Source organism: Polypterus senegalus, chromosome 16 (genome assembly GCF_016835505.1).
Source record: "Polypterus senegalus isolate Bchr_013 chromosome 16, ASM1683550v1, whole genome shotgun sequence".
NCBI classification, from domain to species: Eukaryota; Metazoa; Chordata; class Cladistia; order Polypteriformes; family Polypteridae; genus Polypterus; species Polypterus senegalus.
Genome location: NC_053169.1, coordinates 6377714 through 6403049, shown reverse-complemented (window position 1 = coordinate 6403049; position 25336 = coordinate 6377714). Strand labels below are relative to the sequence as shown.

The 25336-nt window shown below is 41.6% G+C and overlaps 1 protein-coding gene and 3 non-coding genes across 6 annotated transcripts in view; 1 reads left to right on the top strand and 3 right to left on the bottom strand.

Annotated features, from left to right (window-relative positions):
• Positions 1–25336, bottom strand: part of tmem178 (transmembrane protein 178) — a 57815-nt gene that overhangs the window by 16651 nt on the left and 15828 nt on the right. The gene's annotated exons all lie outside the window — the stretch shown is intronic.
• Positions 562–675, top strand: LOC120517051. Its single transcript, XR_005630975.1, has one exon. It is a non-coding gene; the product is annotated as a U5 spliceosomal RNA (small nuclear RNA).
• Positions 8498–8612, bottom strand: LOC120517049. The gene has a single exon (XR_005630973.1). It is a non-coding gene; the product is annotated as a U5 spliceosomal RNA (small nuclear RNA).
• Positions 24337–24451, bottom strand: LOC120517048. Its single transcript, XR_005630972.1, has one exon. It is a non-coding gene; the product is annotated as a U5 spliceosomal RNA (small nuclear RNA).

The following is a 25336-nucleotide window of genomic DNA, read 5'->3' as shown; positions in this document are numbered from 1 at the left end:
GTTGTACTGTTATTACTGATGTATGGTTTCTTATTTTATATTGATTGCTTCGACTCTCCTTTGTTATAAATAAAGATTTAAAAAACGTTACACTGTGGCTAAGATTCAGATTCTGTGGCGATTATCCGACTCAAATAACGACGTCTGGTCGAGTAAATCGACATGACACAAACGACATAAACGTGCACTCCCGTTAGCCGTTCAGAGGAGCACCTCGCGGGGGTCTTCCAGGTGGGCTCTGCTTCGATCATCGGCTGCAAACGCAGAAACTGCGATCGGGCGGAAGTAATTGGAATGCAACGACATTCAACTGGGCACGTGACATAAGTAGGCGGGGAAATAGTAATTACTTTGCATACCCATGAGTCCCCAGCGCAAATGTTAACATTTCTTATTATTTAAACAGAAAAACGTTTATTCTAAATCAATATTATCGTGAGAGATTGGAAATCGATTAATAAGTTATGTTTAGTGATACTTCGTAAGACAAACTCCACAAAAGTCCCAACTTTTAGAGACGAGCGAAATTTAAGGACGTCCCAACTTGTTTTACTGTTTAGTATACTCTGGCTTCTCTTCAACTCGTATAAATCTTTCGCCTTTTACTAAAGATTTCCGTGGAGAGGAGCATCAATGAGTTAACATAATTTTTTGATGCCTTGCGAAAGCGAGGCTTTCTCTGAATGTATAAAATAAGACTTTGCTTGTTTGTAGTACAGATTCTTGTCACAGTTCAGTAATGCTGTATGTAAATACTGATCTGTACTCTTATTTGTTATTGATAGAAGAAGCGCTTTCATTCTTTTCTAGTGATGGGAAGTTCTGATCATTTTGCCGACTCGGACCTTTGAATCTCGCTCAGCAAAATGAACGAATCATTTTTTGAGTCATTTCGTTCAATTCTCTTTCCGGCTCAGACTGCATAGGTTAAGCTTATGGGGCTGTCACGTGATGAACGAACGACTCGAAAAACCCGAAAACTCGAAACAGGTAAATCAGTTCCAATACAGAAACTATAGGAAGTCGCGCAAATGCGCAGGCGCGACTGAACGAATCACTCCAACGAGACGACTCGTTCTTCCCGAGTCACATTAAAGATTCGTTCAAGAACGACCCATCACAATTACATAGTTTTGCTTTCTTCGAAGAAATTACGCGGAGTGATTTATTAACCCGTGCTAAGTTTTTTACACGGTCAGACTACCCACTCGGGTGTAATGTCCTCTGCTGGTCGCAAGAGGGCGGTAATGTCCTGTGAACAAAGGCAAGTGGCCGGCTTAAGTTAGTAAAGATAAGCCGTGCGGCGGGCGTCATGTCGTCCAAAACAAGGGGTGGACTGTCGAGCCTGGTATTTCTGCAGCCTTGCAGCCAGTATCCGAGTCACATAAGCCTCCCACCACAGTATAAAAGGGCGAAGCTCTGGAGGTCTACAGCCAGACTCTTATGGTGCCCTTGGCAGTCAACTCCACCTACTTGGAGCTCCAGGGTGAAGTCACCGGGCTGCAAAGAAAGCACACTTGGGAACAACTGCTGAAGAAAGGAAAAAGGAATAAAAGGGCTAGAATTTCCAAAGAAAAAGCAAAAAGGCATATCCGGTTAACATAGGGTTGCCAGATTAGAAAATTAGAAACACGGGACACTCTTAAAATCTCTCTCTATATTACTATATATATAAATTTATACATGCCCACTACACACCCAGACCAATATATTACATTAAAGTAGAGACATAATTTAAAAATATAAAGCAAGGATTTTAATGGTTTATGAGGGAAACAAAAGTAAAATCATAGGAAAATGATTTAATACAACTGCAAACACTCGTTTCCTCGTTACATTTGGGTTATTTTCATAAAGAGAATCTGAGAAAAGAAAGTATAATTACTTATAAAGTTACAACTAAGTACTGTAAGAAGGTAGTACAAATATAATTTTATTATGAAATTTGAAATCAAATTAAATATGGTACATTTGGGTGTCCCTGAAAGGTCAGTACTGGACAGGGGACAAAATGATCAAATATGGGACATGTCCCGTATATAAGGGACGTCTGGCAACCCTGGGTTAGCTGAAGTTCATAAATGCACGAGGCGATCAACAACGATGGACTTGTCATCAAGCCAGTTAAAACAAATGGGCATTTCACTCTGCTAGTTAGACATCATTTATATAAATATTTAGAATTAGTTCTGTATTTACCATGACAGTTCACATGCCATTGTCCTATTTCTGTACACAAAGCATGATAACCCATTTAAAATGCATTATTAAAATTCACCATTTTGTCACAGGATCACAAATGACTGAGGATTCATCGGCACTTCAAACGAACGAGTATCGTTAGACCGGCTCTCTGGGAGTCACTTGTTCACAAATCACACGAGTCGAGCTAACCCATACACACGGTCTTTAAACATCGATCAGCAATACCAAAGACACGGATGACCAGAGGCGGCCTTAGGGGTGTGCGGGACCCTAGGGCTGACCGACCCCACGTAGGGCCGGTGACGTTAAACGTTGTTACCGATATGTGTGGACTTGCGCGCAAATTTAATAAAAATAATGTTAACATGCACCAGATTTTCTCATTACAGTTTTCAACTAAATTATTTGCAAGATAACATGCGGACTTTATTAAAATATAACAATATAATCTATTAAAGTGGCATTCATAATTCATGACAATACCACGACAGTGTGAAATGTGATGTGGTGTAATGCAGAAATTAGCAGGGCCTCCTCTAGAAAAGTCTGCTCCGAGTCTCGATATGCCATAAGGGTTCCTCTTAGAAGCATCTCAAATATAATGTTCTGTATCTCACAAAGTCAGTCCACCCCTGACATTTTTGTAAATATTTTATGATATCTATTCATGGGACAACACTGAAGACGTGACACTTTGATACGATGTCAAGTAGTCCGTGTACAGCTCGTATTACCGTGTCAATCTGCTGTCCCCCACACAGCCATTAATGTCTAAACCGCTGACAATAAAAGTGAGTCCACCCCTAAGTGACAAATGTCCAGATTGTGCCCAATTAGCCATTTCCCCTCCCCGTGTCATGTGACCCAGTGTTACGAGGTCTCAGGTGTGTTAAATTTGGTGTCATCGCCCTCACACTCTCTCTCTCATACTGGTCACTGGAAGTTCAACATGGCACCTCATGGCAAAGAACTCTCCGAGGATCTGAAAAAAAATAATTGTTGCTCTCCATAAAGATGGCCAAGGCTATAAGAAGACTGGCAACACCCTGAAACTGAGCTGCAGCAGGGTGGCAGAGACTGTACAGCGACAGGTTTAACAGGACAGGCTCCACTCAGAACAGGCCTCGCCATGGTGCCCGTGCTCAGCGTCATATCCAGAGGTTGTCTTTTGAAGATAGACGTATGAGTGCTGCCAGCATTGCTGGAGAGGGTGAAGGGGTGAGGGGGGTCAGCCTGGCAATGCTCAGACCATATGCCCGCCGCACATGGCATCAAATTGTTCTGCATGGCTGTCATCCCAGAAGGAAGCCTCTTCTAAAGATGATGCACAAGAAAGCCCGCAAACAGTTTGCTGAAGACAAGCAGACTAAGGACATGGAATACTGGAGCTGATGAGACCAAGATCAACTTATTTGGTTCAGATGGAGTCAAGCGTGTGTGGCGACAACCAGGTGAGGAGTACAAAGACAAGTGTGTCTCGCCTACAGTCAGGCATGGTGGTGGGAGTGTCGTGGTTTGGGGCGGCATGAGTGCTGCCAGCACTGGGGGGCTACAGTTCATTGAGGGAACCATGAATGCCAACATGTACTGTGACATACTGAAGCAGAGCGTGATCCCCTCCCTGGGCCGCAGGGCAGTATGCCAACATGATAACGACCCCAAACACACCTCCAAGACGACCACTGAGGGTAAAGATGCTGGGCTGGCCAAGCATGTCTCCAGACCTAAACCCTCTTGAGCATCGGTGGGGCAGATGGAGGAGCGCAAGGTCTCTTAACATCCAGCAGCTCCGTGATGTCGTCATGGAGGAGTGGAAGAGGATTCCAGTGGCAACCTGTGAAGCTCGTGTGAACTCCATGCCCAAGAGAGTTAAGGCAGTGCTGGAAAATAATGGTGGGCGGCCACACAAAATATCGACACTTTGGGCACAATCTGGACATTTGTCACTTAGGGGTGGACTCACTTTTGTTGCCAGCGGTTTAGACATTAATGGCTGTGTGTTGAGTTATTTTGAGGGGACAGTAAATTGACACTGTGATACAAGCTGCACACGAACTACTGCACATTGAATCAAAGTGTCATGTCTTCAGTGTTGTCCCATGAAAAGATAGAATACAATATTTACAAAAATGTCAGGGGTGGACTCACTTTTGTGAGATACTGAGTGTATATAACACGTGACAAATCTGCTCAAATGGGACACACGGACCTCAAAAAACGGTGCCCCCTTAGTCGCGGGGGCTTGGGACGGTCGCCCCACTTGCCACCCCTGTGGAGGACATCAGGCAGCCAAACGCACGCATGCTCTTTAGCATTCCCTTTGAGCTCCACTGAAGCGATGTGTTTGTGATCACAAATCGGTTCATTGGGTTTGCTGAAAAGAGTCGTTCAAAAAGAACAAATCACCCGCGACTCTTTTTTGATCCTCCCTCAATTTCTAAAAAAAAAAACAAAGAACATATTTCGTGTTAACATATCAGCGTCTCGTTGCGACATTTCTTAGGCTGCTGTGGGAGTCTTCCGCCTCAATGAGGGAAGGCTTAACCCTCACAGTTTCGGGTGTGCGTCTCTTTTCTTCATCTAGCAAAATTTAAAAAAAGCTTTTTACTTCTTATTTGCTGCAGAGCCTTTCGGGTGATGTCGATGTCGGACTCGTCTTAGGCCGGGTTTATACTTCACGCGACGCGACACATGCTGCAGTGGACCCTCCTGCTACGCCAGCGTTTTACCGTTTGTACTGCGCGCGGACTTTACGTAAATCTGGAGGAATCCACCAGGTGGCAGTGCGAGATATCAGGTTCGGCTTCGCTGTGTTGTGAATTGCCTGGAACAGCCATTAAATCCCGATGACACCTTACTGGAGTATCTCTGAAAAGGATGTTTAATGATTTAATCCTTCAATCCAGGGATGTGTCCATCCCAGCTAGCATTAAGCACGAAGCAGAAACAATCCCTAGACACGGCATCAGCTCATCGCAAGGTGAATGCAAGCACACAGTCACAGACACTCGCGTCATTGTAGTGTCACCACATCTTTATACAGTGGTGTGAAAAACTATTTGCCCCCTTCCTGATTTCTTATTCTTTTGCATGTTTGTCACACAAAATGTTTCTGATCATCAAACACATTTAACCATTAGTCAAATATAACACAAGTAAACACAAAATGCAGTTTTTAAAAGATGGTTTTTATTATTTAGGGAGAAAAAAAAATCCAAACCTACATGGCCCTGTGTGAAAAAGTAATTGCCCCCTGAACCTAATAACTGGTTGGGCCACCCTTAGCAGCAATAACTGCAATCAAGCGTTTGCGATAACTTGCAATGAGTCTTTTACGGCGCTCTGGAGGAATTTTGGCCCACTCATCTTTGCAGAATTGTTGTAATTCAGCTTTATTTGAGGGTTTTCTAGCATGAAGCGCCTTTTTAAGGTCATGCCATAGCATCTCAATTGGATTTAGGTCAGGACTTTGACTAGGCCACTCCAAAGTCTTCATTTTGTTTTTCTTCAGCCATTCAGAGGTGGATTTGCTGGTGTGTTTTGGGTCATTGTCCTGTTGCAGCACCCAAGATCGCTTCAGCTTGAGTTGACAGACAGATGGCCGGACATTCTCCTTCAGGATTTTTTGGTAGACAGTAGAATTCATGGTTCCATCTATCATAGCAAGCCTTCCAGGTCCTGAAGCAGCAAAACAACCCCAGACCATCACACTACCACCACCATATTTTACTGTTGGTATGATGTTCTTTTCTGAAATGCTGTGTTCCTTTTACGCCAGATGTAACGGGACATTTGCCTTCCAAAAAGTTCAACTTTTGTCTCATCAGTCCACAAGGTATTTTCCCAAAAGTCTCGGCAATCATTGAGATGTTTCTTAGCCAAATTGAGACGAGCCCTAATGTTCTTTTTGCTTATTAGTGGTTTGTGTCTTGGAAATCTGCCATGCAGGCCGTTTTTGCCCAGTCTCTTTCTTATGGTGGAGTCGTGAACACTGACCTTAATTGAGGAAAGTGAGGCCTGCAGTTCTTTAGACATTGTCCTGGGGTCTTTTGTGACCTCTCGGATGAGTCGTCTCTGCGCTCTTGGGGTAATTTTGGTCAGCCGGCTACTCCTGGGAAGGTTCACCACTGTTCCATGTTTTTGCCATTTGTGGATAATGGCTCTCACTGTGGTTCGCTGGAGTCCCAAAGCTTTAGAAATGGCTTTATAACCTTTACCAGACTGATAGATCTCAATTACTTCTGTTCTCATTTGTTCCTGAATTTCTTTGGATCTTGGCATGATGTCTAGCTTTTGAGGTGCTTTTGGTCTCCTTCTCTGTGTCAGGCAGCTCCTATTGAAGTGATTTCTTGATTGAAACAGGTGTGGCAGTAATCAGGAAATTGAACTCAGGTGTGATACACCACAGTTAGGTGATTTTTGAACAAGGGGGCAATTACCTTTTCACACAGGGCCATGTAGGTTTGGATTTTTTTTCTCCCTAAATAATAAAAACCATCATTTAAAAACTGCATTCTGTGTTTACTTGTGTTATATTTGACTAATGGTTAAATGTGTTTGATGATCAGAAACATTTTGTGTGACAAACATGCAAAAGAATAAGAAATCAGGAAGGGGGCAAATAGTTTTTCACACCACTGTATCTTTGGAAGGAAACCGGAGCACATTGAGGAAACCCAGAAGGAAAACATGCGAACTCCCTGAGAGACAGCAGCCCTACCGCTCCACCAATGTGTCACCCCATGTGTGTAATTATTAACAGTATTCATTATTTAAACAGAATTAACGACTTATCTGTAAAATGTAACATCCATCCATTATCCAACCTGCTATATCCTAACTACAGGGTCACGGGGGTCTGCTGGAGCCAATCCCAGCCAACACAGGGTGCAAGGCAGGAAACAAACCCCGGGCTGGGTGCCAACACACCACAGGGCGCACACACACACACACAAAGAACACACTAGAGCCAATTTAGGATCGCCAATGCACCTAACCTGCATGTCTTTGGACTGTGGGAGGAAACCAGAGCACCCGGAGGAAATCCACGCAGACACGGGGAGAACATGCAAACTCCATACACACTTTAATGCATTTCATCATGAAAGTGATATCAAGTATAAATCTAAAGATTCTAAATTTGTGGAGAGTTGGAATATCATACATTTAATGTGTTCTGTGTGGTGATCCATAGCTGCTTATTCATATATATAAATAAGAGAGAGAGAGAGAGAAATAGATATACACACAAAAAAAATATCTAAATGATGCACAAAAATGATTCAATTATATATTTCCGACACTTTTATCTCCCTTCCATCTTTTTTGTGCCCACTGCCCATCTCTGGCACCATTTCTTGCCATCAGAATACACCCCTCGTCCCATAAGCTGTTCTTTGCCAGTCTGACACTAATACGCCATACTAAAGAGGCCTCCCTTGAATTTCTGCCATTCCTAGATAGACTCTCACCTTTCAAAATCAAATCCCATGACAAAACAATTGAATCTTCAACCTTTTGCAGTTACCCCTCCACATTTTCCCCACACTGCTTGTGCCCACCTTACACCCCCAAAACACACATCTAATGGTCTCCACCCGGGCACACTCTGGTCTTGGACACTTCCTTGTCGGTGTCAAACCCTGTCTAGACATCCTCTCCCTCACACCTTCATCCATATCAAGTCCTTTTGGTCGTACCCCCCCTGTCCATACACCCCCACACTTCAACTTTTATAGTCCATCTCTGCTCCTCCACCACTGATCGCCTGACATGTCACCTTATACAAGTCCTTACACACGTCACCACCTTGAACAGGACAAAGAGTTCACTCAGACTCTTAACTTGGCCTCAGATTCCTCAGATCTCAATCCGATTGATCATCTGTTGGATGTGCTGGAAGAACAAGTCCGATCCGTGGAGGACCCCAACTCCCAGTTTACAGGACGCTGCACAGGACACCTTCAGAGGTCTTCCAGAGTCCATGCCTCTAAGGGTGGGTATGAGGTGGGCCCACACAGTATTAGGCAGGTGGGTTTAAACACCGTCACAGATTTACATATAGCAAAAAAAATATCAAAATAAGACACGAATTAATAAATTAAACAATTTGCGAGACGATCATGGAAAACTAATTAATTCATCGGAGAAATTCCGATAAACACAATTTGTTTACTTATAAAAACAACCACCTGAGTGAATGTGTACTTCACAAACCAATAATAGTAACAGCGCACATAATATCACAGCAATCAGCACAACAAACAACTTCTTATTTTACACAACTTAAGCAAGCCTCACTTTCGCAAGGCATCAAAAAATTACGTAAAACTCTTTAATGCTCCTCTCCACGGAAATCTTTAGTAAAAGGCGAAAGATTTATACGAGCTGAAGAGAAGCCAGAGTATATAGTTAACAAGATTATAAAATGGAACCCCCTTAATTTTCTCTCGTCTCTAAATGTTGGGACCTCAATGGAGTTTATCTTATGAACATTCGTTTAATGTATTTCAGAAAACCAAACACAACCATCCTCAAAAATCTATATAATAACAATCACTATGGTCCACATGAAATAAGTTTTTGCTAAAAATGCGTGATTTGTTTAACGAATATTTGCAGAGGTGATTCTTGGGTATGCAAATAAGCGAATACCGCCCTCTTTCACAGTTGCCGGATGAGGCGCGGCTCGAGCAGTATTGAGAGCCACCTAAATTAGCATAGAGCGCGCGTTCAAGCAGTCAGTTTGCGCATGTGTGTCACAAGCGCTGAGTCGCAACAGAAAGCCGAGAATCTCGCCGAGTTCCATTAGATTTTTGTAGCAACATACTGTACGTCTGCGACTTGACTTTTACCTCATTGAACATTGGTCGTTGATTTTGTTCCTTGATTATAAAAAAGGTGTTTGACACGTTTAAGCATCCGTTTATGTTTCATCTATTTCAGTTGTTCAGACAAGGGGAAAAAATGTAAATGTGGTGAAATTATGTTATAAGGACAAAAAGAATTCGGTTTCTTTAACACACCTCTTCAAGATTAACAATTAATAAAACAGGGCTGCCCTGAAACGGATAGGATTAGGTGAACATCTGGAAATCAGACAATTTGCAGAGGACATAACACTATTTACAAAAAAAAAATACCCAGCAAATTTCCTAAAACGATTCCTCTTTTTTTCCCTCTCTAAAGTTTCAGGTTTGAAAATAAACTTAAAAATGTGAGTTGTTATCAATAAAAGAGGACCCTGCAATATCGCAGTCAAAGAATACAACATCACATTTTTTAATGTTGCTTGCGTCCCATAGTAATTTTCTCAGCCATCATTACAAACAACATGGAGCAGACAATATATTTTTAAAAATCCGTTTCGAGTGAGCATTCCTTTAAAAGGTAAGAGTAGTTTGGTTCGTTAAAGCAGCCATCAGCTGACTGTGGTAAAGTTCATCTGGAGACGTTCTCTCTGAATGCGGGGCACACCCGCAATTGCGCTGAACCTGCGGCCACCGAAAGGACTCCAAATCCCAGCGGTCAAGGGGAGACGACTGACAGAACCGGCCGGCATTCCACGGAGCTGCAACGGGCTTCACTGTTACTCCAGCACTGAGCAGTAACGGGACCTCCTAATTACCATGGGGGTATTTTGTATAACCCTATCTATTCTATACAAGGTTACAAAAGGCACTACATAAAATATAAAGAGCTCGATGGGAAAGGCACTATATTATAGAGTGCGAGATAACCGTAAAACTGACTATATAAAATATAGAAGATGGGAAATGAAGTATGCAATAAAGGGTAGATACAGACAGATATGAAAAGGCACCATACTACATATGTGGTATATTTAGGAAGGGCACTATATAACATATAGGATAGACACTATATTACAGATACATAGCTGCAAAACTCAAAATAAAATGATATATAGATATAAACTGCACTATGTGCAGACAGACACGAAAGGCACTTTATTATAAACAGCGCAGTTCATATTGATATCTTTATTTTATTGAGGACTGGCTGATTACCCAGTGGCCTCGCTCACTGAGTGCAAGGGAAAAAAATTAAAATATAGTATTGATAAAATAAGTTATTAAGTAGTAAAACATTTTGATAAAAGAATCTGAAGAACATATCAGAAGCGTATAAATTATTAAACTGTAAAACATTTCCTTAAGAGAATTTGAATGATATATAAAAAGCGTATAAATTATTAAACAGTAAATCATTAACATTTAAGAAGTAAAGATACATTGAGTACTACTGCAGTGGTTTCGGGTAAACTACCTGCTTGACAACCTTGCACTAGGTGCCTGTGATTTAAGAGAAAAAATATTCTGAGAAATGAGGACGCTGCCATCCTGTGCTTAACGGGCAGAAGGTCCAAACAATTCCCAAGTCCAATACTTTACACGAAGAGGTCGGTACATATTCTTAGACGTAAACCCTCCATCTTCTTAAAAGAATTCATCACAAAAGCAACCTTGAATGTTGCGGGGTTTTAGTGACCCGAACTCACCTTAACGGACAGTAAGTAGTCGTGCAGAGCAATTTACCAAGAGAGTCACGCTTCGATGGCACCGATTACACTCATTGGCAAAGATTTCCACTCTCCAAGGAGCCGACGGGGCACTCGAAGTGTCACAAACAGTACGAGAAGAGAGGACGCCGCCCGAAACTGTGACACTCTCAACCCGGCAGAGCAGCCTGACATTCCGCACCTCCCAGCGTCCACTTTGTTGTCACGACCCCTCGCCGCTGAAGGTGGTCTTCTACAGTTCGACGCAGTTAAAAAGTAGAAAGACCCAAAGTACTGCCAATTAAAAAAAAAGTTAGAATGTTGCAGTTTCCACGACAGTCACGTGGACAAATAAATAAAACTTGTCTGGCGGTGGACGGCTCAGCCCCAGTAGTCCAAAAAGGAGGACTGGGAGAGGGCAACACGGGGCGCACTTCTATGGGATAGATCGGCGTGTTTGTGTTTACTTCTTTTCAATATCAGTAAAATAACAAATAATAACAATTCGTAAAGACGATATAAGAATGACGAAGTGATTAGTTCCTGTATTATAATATGTTATGTGGTCATACGTAATTTCCATTTCAAACGCGAAAAGAATTTTATATATATAGGTAGCTATATAGAAACATGAATGGCACTATATGACAGACAGACAGACAGACAGACAGACAGACAGGCAGACAGAAAATTGATTATATTACAGCTATATGAGCACGGAAGGCACTATATAAATAGTAGATAGGAAAGCTACTATATTACAGACAGATAAATATGAAAGTCACTAAAATGGTGTAGATAGATAGATAGATGAAAGGCACTATATGATAGATAGATAGATAGATAGATAGATAGATAGATAGATAGGCACTTTATAAAACAAAGTATAGATCAATGTGAGATGAACTGTGCATACTAAAGCATAGATAGGCTGCATATGAATGGCACTGTATTACAGACCTATATAAGTATGAAAGGCACTATACAAAATAAAGGACAAATGGGCATGAAAGCCGCTTTATAAAGGCCAGACAGATAAAAGAGATGTTCTATTACAGATGGATAAATATACATGTAGATCAATACCTTGGCATCCAAACCAAGTCAGGCAGCGTTAACGTTAGTAAGTCAGCCAGTTAGTAAAGTTTTATTAAACGTCGACCACTAGGGGCGCCATCACCCTGTGTTCTCCCGGCACGCCCCCTCTCGTTTATCGCATTCTCGCTCCTCCGTGCAGGCGGCACCTGCTGTTGTGTTTCAGTACATTTCTAGCTGAGGCCTCTAACTCACGTGTGTGTGTCTGTGTGTGTGTGGGTGTGTGTGTGTGTTATGCGGTGGGGCTGATTTGCTTTTTTATTCAGTAAGCCGAAGAACCCAACAAACTGAGAACGAAGTAAGCCAAACCCTTCAAAAGATTTCAAAGAGAAAAGAACTCGTGCTGCATGGGGCGTTTAAAGTTAAAGAAAACAAAAGAGCAGTAAAGGAGGTGTGGGCGACAACTCTGTCAAAGAAACCATATAGAAGGCGAGATGTTTGATAACTATGCTGAACAAATCCGCGTCAGTAGAAACCACCGGGTGATGAAGAGATAAAGCAAATTTGAGCAAACGTTTTTTGATTGAACTGAAAATGATAAGCTTTTTTAACTCCCTAGATAAAGAAAGGAGACGCACACCCGAAACTGTGAGTGTTAAGCCTTTCCTCATTGGGGCGGTAGACTCCCACAGTAGCCTAGGAAATGTCACAACGAGATGCTGATTTATTAACATGAAATATGTTTTTTTTTTTTTAGAAATTGGGAGGGAAAATCAAAAAAGTAAAGGCAGCGACCCTTTAATAGCAGTAACTGTGAGCAGATGAAGATCACGTGCAGGTCGATGCCCTTCTTGCCTCGTCCCCTAACTTCTTCTCTCCCAAATCCCGGTCTGCGTCGCCTCCTTAATGATGGGAAGGGAATGTGGAAGACCACAGCTGTCTCATTGCCTCCACCGCTGTGGCTGCTACATGGGGTCGTGTGTAGTCATGGAGCAGCAGGACTATTCTTGACAGCACTCCTCTTCTTTTGCAGCACATTGCAGGTTTCAGTGTGTCCCTAAGCAGCGGTCACCGCTTGTCCACGTTCATCATGATTTTGTCGGTGGAGGCGTGTTGTGTGAATTTCATCTTCTCTGGCTGGTTCCACTGCATGCTTTGTCTTTTGTTTTCCAGCTCACTGTGATGGATCCATGTCTCATCTCCGGTAACAATCCACTCCAAAATACTCGGATCTTCTTCATAACATTTCTGGGCTGTAACTTCCATACTCTGATGTTTGTGCAGATCAGTAAGCCACCTGGGTGCCCATCTTGTGCAAACCGTAGGATACCCCAGGCCCTCATGCACCATAGCTGATATCAAAAAGTGTAGCAGTAGCGGTTAACATAATCCATCGGTCTTCTCTGACGAAGGCATTCTTTTTTTTTTATTATTATTAATATTTTGTCTAAAATCCATTATTTAAGACAAACACTATTTTGCTTGTCCCCTTTTCATTTATATTTAATTTTGCTTTTCAATGTTTTAGCTTTTAACACACACACACACAAAATCTGGCCAGTTTGCTAATTCACTGTACCCATCACCTTTTCACCCCAAGTGACTTTTTTTTCCTTTTTGCCCCCACGTTTTAATTCTATTTAAGGTCTTTACCTTTTTTTGGGGCCATTCGTTTCCTTGTCCTTCTTTTATCCTCCATTCTTCCACTACTTCCTTTTCACATTTCTGTAACAGTCTCTGTATTGTTATTGTCCTGTTAAGAATCACCAGTTCATTTCTCCACCACCACATATTTTCCTTTATTATATTAATCATTTTCCATTCCCTTATTGGCATTTTTACATTTAAGTCCTTCCCTACTAACCCATACAACACACCTTCTCTTGTAATCACCTCTTTTCCCAACTTCCCTTCCCATTTCTTTAACACCTCATTCCACACATCTTGTGCTTTTTTACAGCTCCAAAACATATGCTCTGATGTCTCAGCCTCTGAGCAGTTTTTCCTCTGGACATATTGAACTTTTTGCGACTCTCCCTTTGTACATGGCCGCCTGTGTCGGTAAGATTTCATGTATTGTCATCCTACCGAGGTCTTTCGGTTTATTCGTTAATTCCTTGTCTGCATTTTGCTGCCACACTTTTCTTGCTTGCTCTTCAGCGAGCTTTTGGATTTTCAGTACCGTCTCATCTTTTTCTCTATATTTTTTAAGATCTTTTTTCTTTTCCCAAACCTTTGGATCTCCTTCCTCCCATGAATATCTTCGAACAAATTTTACTATTGTTTTATAATTTTTTGGCATTCGCCATGTTGATGTGGGCTTGTGTGTGATGCTGCTGTGTTGCTGCCGACCGAGTTTATCAGTTACACTTGTTCTTCCCGCTTTGCACCTGCGGTTTTTATTTCCATTAGTTAGTAAACATACTTTGATGCATTTCAGCAGGTTTGACTGCCTCTGCCCAAAGAAATCTCATGCGTTTACGGATGGTGCAATGCCGCTGCGGAGCGTCCATGTTCACTTGACCTTGGCTTCAAGCCGACTAACGGCAGAGCGCAGCGCAGTGCGTGTTCAGATTACCCATCAGCCACTGCAAATATGATGTATGGCGTCAGCGTCTACCCTTTGCGCTTACCACGTAAGTTTCAAATTGCTTTTTGATTTACCCTCGCTTTATTATTTTATTATTTAGCTGGCACTCTTATCCAAAACGACTTACAACATTTGGGATCGAATTGGTTTCATTTCTTTTTTCTTCTCCCTTTCTCTCGTGGATGGCAGGCACGTCCCACATCAGTAGTGAGATTTGAAACACAGCGTCAGGGTCTCAAGACCAAAGTCTTCACCCCTACGCCAGTGTTTCAAAAGCAGGTTGCGGGCACAAATAGAAGACCATACCCCTTCAATATGACGGCTAAAAGTACAGTATACATGGACGATATCACCTTAATAAGTAGAGCCTGCCTGTCAGTAAGGAATGCCTTATAGATCAGTGCTTCCCAATCCCGATCCTGGGGACCCACTGTGGTTGCAGGTTTTTATTCCAACCAGATTCATAATCAGTGACAACACCTCATAATATTGAGCTCATTTAATTAACTTCAATTAATTAATTAATTTCTCTTATTCTACATTCAGAAAAGCACTGCAGCATGATTTTACACATTTATAAGACATTTAGAAATATTTCTGCTTTTGTTAGAGATTTAAACGCTTAACTCTCTGTTGTTGATTTCATTCTATTTTGCCCTTTCTCTGTGTGGGTGGCACGGTGTCGCTTCCCGGGTCCTCCCTGCGTGGAGTTTGCATGTTCTCCCCGTGTCTGCTCCAGTTTCCTCCCACAGTCCAAAGACATGCAGGTTAGGCGCATTGGCGATTTTAAATTGTCGCGTGTGTGTGCTTGGTTTGTGTGTGTGCCCCCTAAGGTGTGCTGGCGCCCTGCCCGGGGTTTGTTTCCTCGCTTGCGCAGACCCCCGTGACCCTTTCTCTGTGCAGTTTTCACCCTTTTGCTGTATCTTATTAATGACAATTAAAAACAAGCAGAGCAGACACGCTGGCAAACAACACTGAATAATCAAAGGCTGCAGCTACTTTAGTGTCAGACCCACAAATTAGTAAATCCATTATTCCCATATTACTGGCTGGTAAATTTTAATATAGTCAGTCATAATCTAACCCGCTATATCCTAACTACAGGGTCACGGGGGTCTGCTGGAGCCAATCCCAGCCAACATAGGCGCAAGGCAGGAACAAATCCCGGGTAGGGCGCCAGCCCACTGCAGGAATTTTTTTAAATATATATATATATATATTTTACCAAACTTAGTTTTTTAATTTCTATATTGTTCCCAAAACACACAACTAGGGAAATAACACTCCACTTAATTAGCCCAGGAGTCCAATTAAAAGCAGAAGCTGGTTGGAGCAGAAACCTGCCGCCACAGGGGGTCCCCAGGACCGAGTTTGGGAAGCACTGGCCTAGATGAAGTAGAGGGTTTCTCTAAGGCAGCAGGATTCCAATTAAATAAGGGAAAAAACGAGTGCCACCTGCAGGGCAAGTGGCAGGAAGACTTTGGGCACTACATGAAAGTACATAGAGGGTCGGTTAAAATATTAGGAATTCATTTTGGAGAGGAGAAGGAAGGAAGAAGAGACTGGAAGGAGATGGAAAGAACGGTACATAGGCTCACATGTCTCTGGAGGACTAGGGAATTGACATACAAGGGTAAAAGTTTGCTAATTAAAACAATAATTTTGCCCAGGCTATATTTTTTGGCAACAGTGTTTTTACCCATAAAAGAAATTTTTAAAAAGAATTGAAAGACAATGTTTTTATTTTTTGGGGGGGTCTACACACGAAAAGGTTGCAAGAGAGAAGGTAAAGAAACAAAAAAAGAAAGGGGGAAAAGGCTTTCCGGACTTAAGTACCCTATTAAGGCTGAAATACACGGCTGCATACATAGCCTTGATACAGAGTGGGAATGGGAGAGCGGCAGACTTAGCCAGGTATATGATGGGTGGGCATTTAAGAAGGTTTGGCCTTTTTAAAACCCAAAATAAAAACCCATATGAATTCATCCATCCATCCATTTTCCAGCCCGCTGAATCTAAACACAGGGTCATGGTGGTCTGCTGGAGCCAATCCCAGCCAACACAGGGCACAAGGCAGGAACCAATCCCGGGCAGGGTGCCCAGCATATGAATTCAGATTACCCAAAATGTATAGGAGGTTGTTAGAATGTATCAAGGACTGCGGGCTTCAAGAGGATGAAAAGGACTTGTGGAGGAGGTGGAAAGAATTGGTGGCAAAAGTTAGAGAAAGCGAGAAGCCAGTAACTATTAATGGGAAATCTAGAGAAGAATCAAAATTGATATGGGAAAGGTTTGCAGAAAAGTTTCTAAACAGCAAAGCAGCAGATCTAGCCTGGCTGGCTGATCACGAAGCTGGCTTTAAGCAAAAGGAAAATTCTTCAAGGGCCTAAATGTCGCAGGGAAGAATGTATAAAAAAACGAGTCAGTGGGACACGTAATGTGGGACTGTCCCACAGCAGTAAAGATACGGAGGGAGGTAAGGCAGGGCTCCACAGCAGACATTAAGTTGGATAGGGACTTGGTGGTGTTTGGAAGATCTGGAAAAAGAAAGCTTGGGATCGAATAAATATGATAAAAGGAGTATTATGGAAGACATGGTGTACATGGACAAATAAACTAAAAGTTTTTTCCCCAACAGAAAATGATCGGAATGATCAGAGAAAACTCTTTTTTATGAAAAAACACCTCTTATGAAAAAAGGCCCCAAAGGTAAGACAAGCCTTATAAAGTTGTTTTATTGTAACTGGTAAAGAGAGAACATTTTAATGCAATTGGCATACCTTGGAAATTTCCCCGAGGGACTGTACTTGGGAGAAGGAAAGGGAGCCGAAAGTGAAATACTGACGAAATGTTAACTTCATTACTACGAAATAAAATTGAATTAGGACAAAAAAAAAAAACCTTCAATATGGCAAAAATATATAAACCCATGACAACCTGTATAGAACACAACAGGAGAAGAGGGAGGGAAAGTATGGAACAACTGGAAATCAGTTATGCAAACGATAAAGAAAAAAAAAAAAATCGGTCATATGGATTAAAGAAACTTCGAAAGCGGAATCAGCAAAAATCTGGGAAATAATAGAGTAAATATCTGCCCAACAATTTGAAAGGCCTAGCATGGCAGGCCGGACAGGATACCCTTCACACAAATAATAAATAGCCTGTTCATAAGAAACTCTATCAAAAATCCAGGGTGCCCATATTCTCGATGCAACAAAATCAAAATTGCAAAAACATGTCTTGTTTGAGTGTAAGAAAGCACAAGTAGAGTGGAGAGTGGCAAAGGCCAAACAAACTGGAGAAGGTGCAGTAAATAAAGGAACGGTCATGTTTGGCAGGTCAAAGTGGGCACAAAGCAACGGGTAAGAATAAACTACATTAAAGAGGCAATTTGGAGAAGGAGGAGGCGTTTAAACATAAAGAAAGAGAAACTTCTCTCCTGTATGAGTGTTTTACAGATGGCCATGGACAGGAAAGAACTGTTTGACTCAAGAACTTGAAAGAAAAAGAAGACCCCCCCCCCACACACACACACACACGGGCAAAGCCACTTTTTGCATCATTTTAAATTGTGTAATTGTTAATCGGTTTTTATTATAGCTTGATTATGTTGATATAAAGTCATGAGAAAACCAGGATAGAAAAAGCTAATCTGTTTTAACGGAATAAATCGATTAGCAGAAAAAAAAAGCGGGTTGCGGGCTGCTGCGGTGGGATCACGCTTTGCTGTTGCTGTTTAATATTGGAAGGGGGTGGCAATGGATCGTGAGTGGGTCGTGTCACATCGCGTCAGGTCGCCACTCGATTCCTCCACTTTGCCAATCATGCTGGACTCATCAAAGGGGAAACTGGTGGGTGGCTAAGACACTTGTATAGGAAAAAGGGTCATGGCTCCATAAACGATGAGAACGCTACGTGACACTGCCTGCTAGTAATCAAATTATGGAGTTTAAAATGAAATAAGAAATAAAATCTGCATGTGACAGAAAAAGTCACCCTCACAATACAAATGGAAGCCATGCCTTTGCATGGCATCAGCAAATTGAGGGGATTATTAATAGCTTCTCTCCATGTGCTTGGTGTGTGTGTGCCCTGCGGTGGGCTGGCACCCTGCCTGGGGTTTGTTTCCTGCCTTGCGCCCTGTGTTGGCTGGGATTGGCTCCAGCAGACCCCCGTGACCCTGTAGTTAGGATATAGCGGGTTGGATAATGGATGGATGGAAATCCATTTTACTTACAAAGCAAAAAGCACAAAACCATTCCTTTTTCAGAGCCTTTGTCATTCCCATCCTCACTGTCAAAACAAATTCAGTTGTATTGTCCCAGGAGTGAAATTGTAAGGAATCGAGTGAAGTCAACTTTCCGTTTTCTCGGTTAATCCACCGAGCTCGCCTTTAGGGCGACATCTGTTGGTCTGCTCCGGGAAGTGCAGGGTAGACTGGCCGAGTCTGCCGCCCTGAACTTTTCTCGCAGGATTGGCTTTTTCCAGACAAAACAGAAGGGATTGGGATACCGAGAAGGTTTTCCGTCCCATTCACTTTCTGCACGCTTTATTGTGTTGTGGATTGAATTTGAAATGGATGGCTGAATTTGTCATAGTTGTCCATTAATCTACTCTCCATAACCCATAATGACAAAGAGAAAACACGTTTTGAGAAAAAAAATGCAAATTTATTAAAGGTCACAGACTAAAATCTCTTATTCGTTTACGTTTTCAGATTTAGATACTTGGATTCAACAGTTCAAAGCAACGGCAGAGGGATGAAGAAGAGGGTGCAGGCAAAGTGGACCGGGCAGAGAAGAGTGACAGGAGTGATTTGGGATTGAAGAAGACCTCCAAGCAGAGCCGGTTCGAGAAGTTTTGCTCCCCTGGACAAAGTTGTAAAAATGCACCTCAAGCCACTCGTTTTACTTTGAGAGGAGTCATTTGTATTTAATAATAATCGGTTATATTTGCACAATTACTATTTTTCTCTTTTTAAATCTTTATTGTACTATGTTTATTTCTCTTGTTGCACTAAACATGCCAATGACATAAGAATTTCCCTCGGGATGAATAAAGTTATCTTATCTTATCACTGGCAGCAGGGCCGTTCTTAGGACGTTGGGGGCCCTGGGCATAATTAGACTGTGGGGTCCTAATGCGTGCAGCATTAGCTACACTTCAGCCAGAGTTGACCCGTTTCTACTGGGCACCGCATGGAGGCATGTAGCGAAGCCCAGCGTGTGCAAAATGTGCACTGGTGCATATTTCTATACATTTCAGAGCATTTTATTTATTTTTTGTAACAATTAAAAAGTGTGTTTTTTATATTATTATTATTTTTTTTTCCTACCAAGTTAAAACTTGGGCTAAAGTACATTCCAGAATAAAGGTCAAGAAACGAAATCAACTTTTCGCGCTTTAACACTTGCGAAATCTTTAATTAATGCCGAGTAATCAAGCGATTGGACAACGTCTCGCTCAATGGGCATTATTGCTAAAGCATTCAATCGTTCTTGTAACATGGTTGTCCTGAGGTAATTCTTGATTATCTTTAGCTTAGTAAAGCTGCGTTTCCCAGCAGCGACAGTAACTGGTATGGTCAAGGCGATTCGTAGCGCTATTGCGATGTTTGGAACAGAATCTTGCAAGCTGTTCTGATATATAAACTGCAATGTTTCAAGAGCAGAAGAATTAGGAGGCAACAGATTTTCCAAAATACGCAATTCAGAGAACATGTCCTGAGCATCAATAACGGTACCAGTCGTTTCACCTGTTAATATCGCATTGAGATCCTGACAGGATTTAATCAAATCCGCATCACTTAGACATTTTATTCTCTTATAATTATAAAGAAAACCAAAGTAATCATAATGACCTTTCATTTGGTCAAAGCGTTCAGTCATTGATGATATCGCTTGGTCAAGCAATACAGTGAAAAACTCAATGCGATATTTATCCTTTGGATCAAGTATTGGCTGATCTTGCGCTTCGTAGTCAAAATTTGACTCAAATTGTCTGCGCAAGCTTTCTGGTGCAGGAAAGTTTAATTTCTTGTGGATTCATTTTCAATTCGTCCCTGCCCCGAGAAAGGGCAGTAAGCTTAGCATTAAACTTCATAGTACAGATACGTAGCTTGCGTCGATCTTAAAAAAAACCCTCGAATGATGGGGCCCCTTTTGTCTCGGAGCACTGGGCGACTGCCCTGCTCACACATGCCTAAGAACGGCCCTGCTGGCAGACCTGTACATTGAGACCTGGAGACAGGAATGGGGACGGCGAAGTAAATTTAGGACCTTAAAATTCACAATCTGAGATTGGCGAGTTATAGCAAAGTCCGTTTACAAGACTGTCTCAGAAAAAATACGCTCTCGAAGGTTGCCATTTCTGAAGAAAAGTAGGAATCGAGCCGCATTAGTAGTCTGTCATTAATGCTTTTAAAGCTTCTATAAAGAAAATAAAAAAAAAAAAAAAAGAATTTCCAGGTTTCTATAGGCATCTATTTAAACAACCAGCTAAACGAGTGTATTTTGATGATAGATATATATATATATAATTGTATTTATTTATTTCTATTAAAACATTACTTTAACATATACAGTATATGTCGTTTAGATTAATAACAGAAATCGAAAACCTGACAACATTTACTGAAACTGAGACTATAATGATTATATTTAAATAGGAATCCTTACCCATAATTCTTGTTTGCAAAATGCAAATATTTCAATCTACATATCCGAAACACGCACAACTGCTTTATTGTGTCCAGAGTGAATCTCACAAATGGAGGTGAGCCACAGAGGACGATATTTGCTGAGTTTTTAACACAAGTTTTAATACATGTCCATTTGGGAGACGATCATAGTTTGGGTTAAGTCAGCTTTCAATAGTTCACTCATGAGCTACTGTCCTGTTGCCGTTTTGATCGTTTTATTTTATTTCGCCACGCCTGTATCTTCTGTGCTGCAGAATGAGGACTGTTATTATTGGCAACTTCATTGTTGTCGTTCGTGTTATTGGTGGACTGTGTAGGCGGTTAAGCCCTAATACCTCTACAAGATAAAACAATATAATCGGACATTCGCTTTGAGTGGCGAGCTTTCGCACCTCTGTTAGTGTTTAACAACAACAACATTTATTTCTATAGCACATTTTCATACAAACAGTAGCTCAAAGTGCTTTACATATTAAAGAATAGAAAAATGAAAGACACAATTATAAAACAAAATAAATCAACATTAATTAACATCGAATAAGAGTAAGGTTCAATGGCCAGAGGGGACAGAAAAAACAAAAAAACTCCAGACGGCTGGAGAAAAATAAAATCTGTAGGGATTCCAGACCATGAGACCACCCAGTCCCCTCTGGGCATTCTACCTCACATAAATGAAACAGTCCTCTTTGGATTTAGGATTCTCACAGAAGGGCTTGATGATGATGATGGTCACGTAGACTTCTGCCTTTTAATCCGTCCATCATTGTTGTTGGTGTTACGTCAGCCAGGGTCGCTACTGGGCCACTGAATGTGCTGCGCAGAGTGCAGACCGTGCAGGCGCTGTTGAGGCGCACGACATAAGCATTTCATTTTTTTTAATAACTGCATTTTATTAAAGGGTGGGCAATGCCGTGTACAGAGGAAAACAACACTGTAACATTATATATCCATCCATCCACTTTCTAACCCGCTGAATCCGAATACAGGGTCACGGGGGTCTGCTGGAGCCAATCCCAGTCAACACAGGGCACAAGGCAGGAACCAATCCCGGGCAGGGTGCCAACCCACCGCAGGACACACACAAACACACCAAGCACACACTAGAATCGCCAATCCGCCTAACCTGCATGTCTTTGGACTGTGGGAGGAAACCGGAGCGCCCGGAGGAAATCCACGCAGACACGGGGAGAACATGCAAACTCCATACACACTTTAATGCATTTCATCATGTGATATCAAGTATAAATCGGGTCTCCTAACTGCGAGGCAGCAGCGCTACCACTGCGCCACCGTGCCGCCCGTAACATTATATATCTCTCTATTATATAAAAAAAAATCCTGGGATGAGACGTGAATTTTTCAGTGAGATACATTCGTGTCCCACAAGAGTAGTCTTTGTGACAAGAGATTTAACCAGGCCGGGGCATGAAATAAAAGACAGAGTAGATGACAAAGTGGAACGCCGAGAACATCCTACAAAAACGATACACGAGCAGAGCAGGTTAGAGGTAATGGAAGTACTAAAATTCGAACGTCTCCAAAAAGAATAGTAAAGATCGCATTAGCGCAAACAAACAGAAATAATTACTCGGTGAAATAACAGAGCAGCAAAAATTACTGTACATCGAATATATTGTTTGGATTTAAACTTTAAGTTGGAGACTTGTACATCATCTAATTCGTATTGCCATCACGGGAAAAGTAGAGTTTCTTCCCAATGAGGAGGCGTATCCACGAGAATTAAAAGATTTATTGTTTGATGAAAAAAGGATGGCGCAGTGGATAGCGCAGTCAGGAGACCCGTCTGGGTTCGTTTCCCGGGTCCTCCCTGCGTGTAGTTTGCATGTTCTCCCCGTGTCTGCGTGGGTTTCCTCCCACAGTCCAAAGACATGCAGGTCAGGTGTATTGGCGATCCTAAATCGTCCCAAGTGTGCGCTTGGTGTGTGTGGGTGTGTGTGTGCCCTGCAGTGGGTGGCATGAAGTTGCTTGCAGGTAGCGCAGGCGGGGATCGTTGTAGTATTACTATATACAGTATTACATAATCACACAACAATGAGATTATCTCTATTTATCAATGTTAGTCAAAACATTAATTAAAGGTAAAGCTAATACATGGAAATTACATAAAACAGTGAACATGAACTTAAAGAGAAAACTCTTCATTACTATTAACATTTACAGTTACAGTAGCAAAGGAACAAAATTGAAGGAAAAAAAAATAAAAAAGGAAGGGGAGTAGCCTGACCTCTTCAAACCCATTGAATACTTGTTAATGTGTGCAATCATTAAGTTTAGTTTACAGTACCTAATTAAAGTAACATCTTTATTTAATACTGGGGGCATAGAAAGACAGGGGGGCAGATATTACTGTATATATATATATATATATATATATATATATATATATATATATATATATATATGCACACACACATAAAGAGAACTATTACATAGCTATATACACAAAACCATTTATCAAAATGATGCACAAATTATTCAATTATATATATACACAACACGATCACCCCTTTTATCTCCCATCCATTTGCTAATATTTTTTGCATCCACTGCCCATCTCTGGCACCATTTCTTGCCATCAGAACACACCTCTCATCCCATAAACTCTTCTTTGCCAGTCTGACACTAACACGCCATACTTAAGAGGCTTCCCTTGAATTTCTGCCATTCCTAGATAGACTCTCACCTTTCAAAATCAAATCCCATGACAAAACACACACCTAATGGTCTCCACCCTGGCATACTCTGGTCTTGGACACTTCCTTGTCGGTGTCAAACCCTGTCCAGACATCCTCTCCCCCACACCATCATCCATGTCAAGTCCTTTGTTTGCTTCAAATTCCTCAGATCTCAATCCGATTGATCATCTGTTGGATGTGCTGGAAGAACAAGTCCGATCCGTGGAGGACCCCAACTCCCAGTTTACAGGATGCTGCACAGGACACCTTCAGAGGTCTTAGAGTCCATGCCTCTAAGGGTGGGTATGAGGTGGGCCCACACAGTATTAGGCAGGTGGGTTTAAACACCGTCACAGATTTACATATAGCAAAAAACTTATTAAAATAAGACACGAATTAATAAATTAAACAATTTGCGACACGATCAGAGAATACGAATTAATTCACCGGAGAAATTCCGATAAACACAATTTTTTAACTTATAAAAGCAACCAGCTGAGTGAATGCGTACTTCACAAAACAACAATGTTAATAGTTATGACGAAATTAGAAAAGCCAAGAAAACAACTTATTTTATACAACTTAAGAAAGCCTCGCTTTCGCAAGGCATCAAAAAATTATGTAAAACTCTTTAATGCTCCTCTCCACGGAAATCTTTAGTAAAAGGCGAAAGATTTATACGAACTGAAGAGAAGCCAGAGTATATACTCCGTATGTTTGTAAACTGGAACCCCCTTAACTTTCTCTCGTCTCTAAATGTTGGGACTTCAGTGGCGTTTATCTTACGAACAGTCGTTATATGCATTTCAGAAAACCAAACACAACAAACCTCAAAAAAATATATAATCTCAATCACTGTGGTCCACATGAAATAAGCGGTTGCTAAAAATGCGTGGTTTGTTTAACGAATATTAGCAGAGGTGATTCTTGTGTATGCAAATAAGCGAAAACCGGCCTCCTTCGCATTTGCCGGGTGAGGCGTGGCTCGAGCTGCATAAAGAGCCACCTAAATTAGCATAGAGCGCGCGTTCAATTAGATTCACTTTTGAGCCTAGTAATGTGAGCGCAGTGTTTCTTAGTTGGTGTTGAAGAGTGAAGAGGCACTTCCCATTCTTCCTAGCTCAGTCAATCTGCCATTTGCGTGTTTCTTTACACAATCTTTACACCATATACCAGTTACATTGACCACTGGTTCAAAACTTACACGTGTCGCACGTGGAAAAGAAAAACAGAAAAACGTCCCCCTGGACAAAGTGATTTTCAGGCGGCCAAAGAACAAAATGTCTCAAAGATAAGTAGCCAGTTGAGAAAAGGACACAAGGAGAGAAGATGAAATGGCCACCGTGAACCAGTCCTTACAAACAAACACAAACGTTACATCTCTTGTTTTAAACCATACTTAAAAAGTCTCACTTTCGCAAGGCATCAAAAAGTCGTGTAAATGCCATTTTGAAAAACTGTGGTTGGGGGGGACTCAGACCCCTTTATGGTCCTTACCATAAATATTAAGAATTTTTAGTGAAAATTCCGAAGTCCAAAAATGAAAGAACCAATTCCAGACAAAGGTCCTTCTCTTTCCTTCTATTACA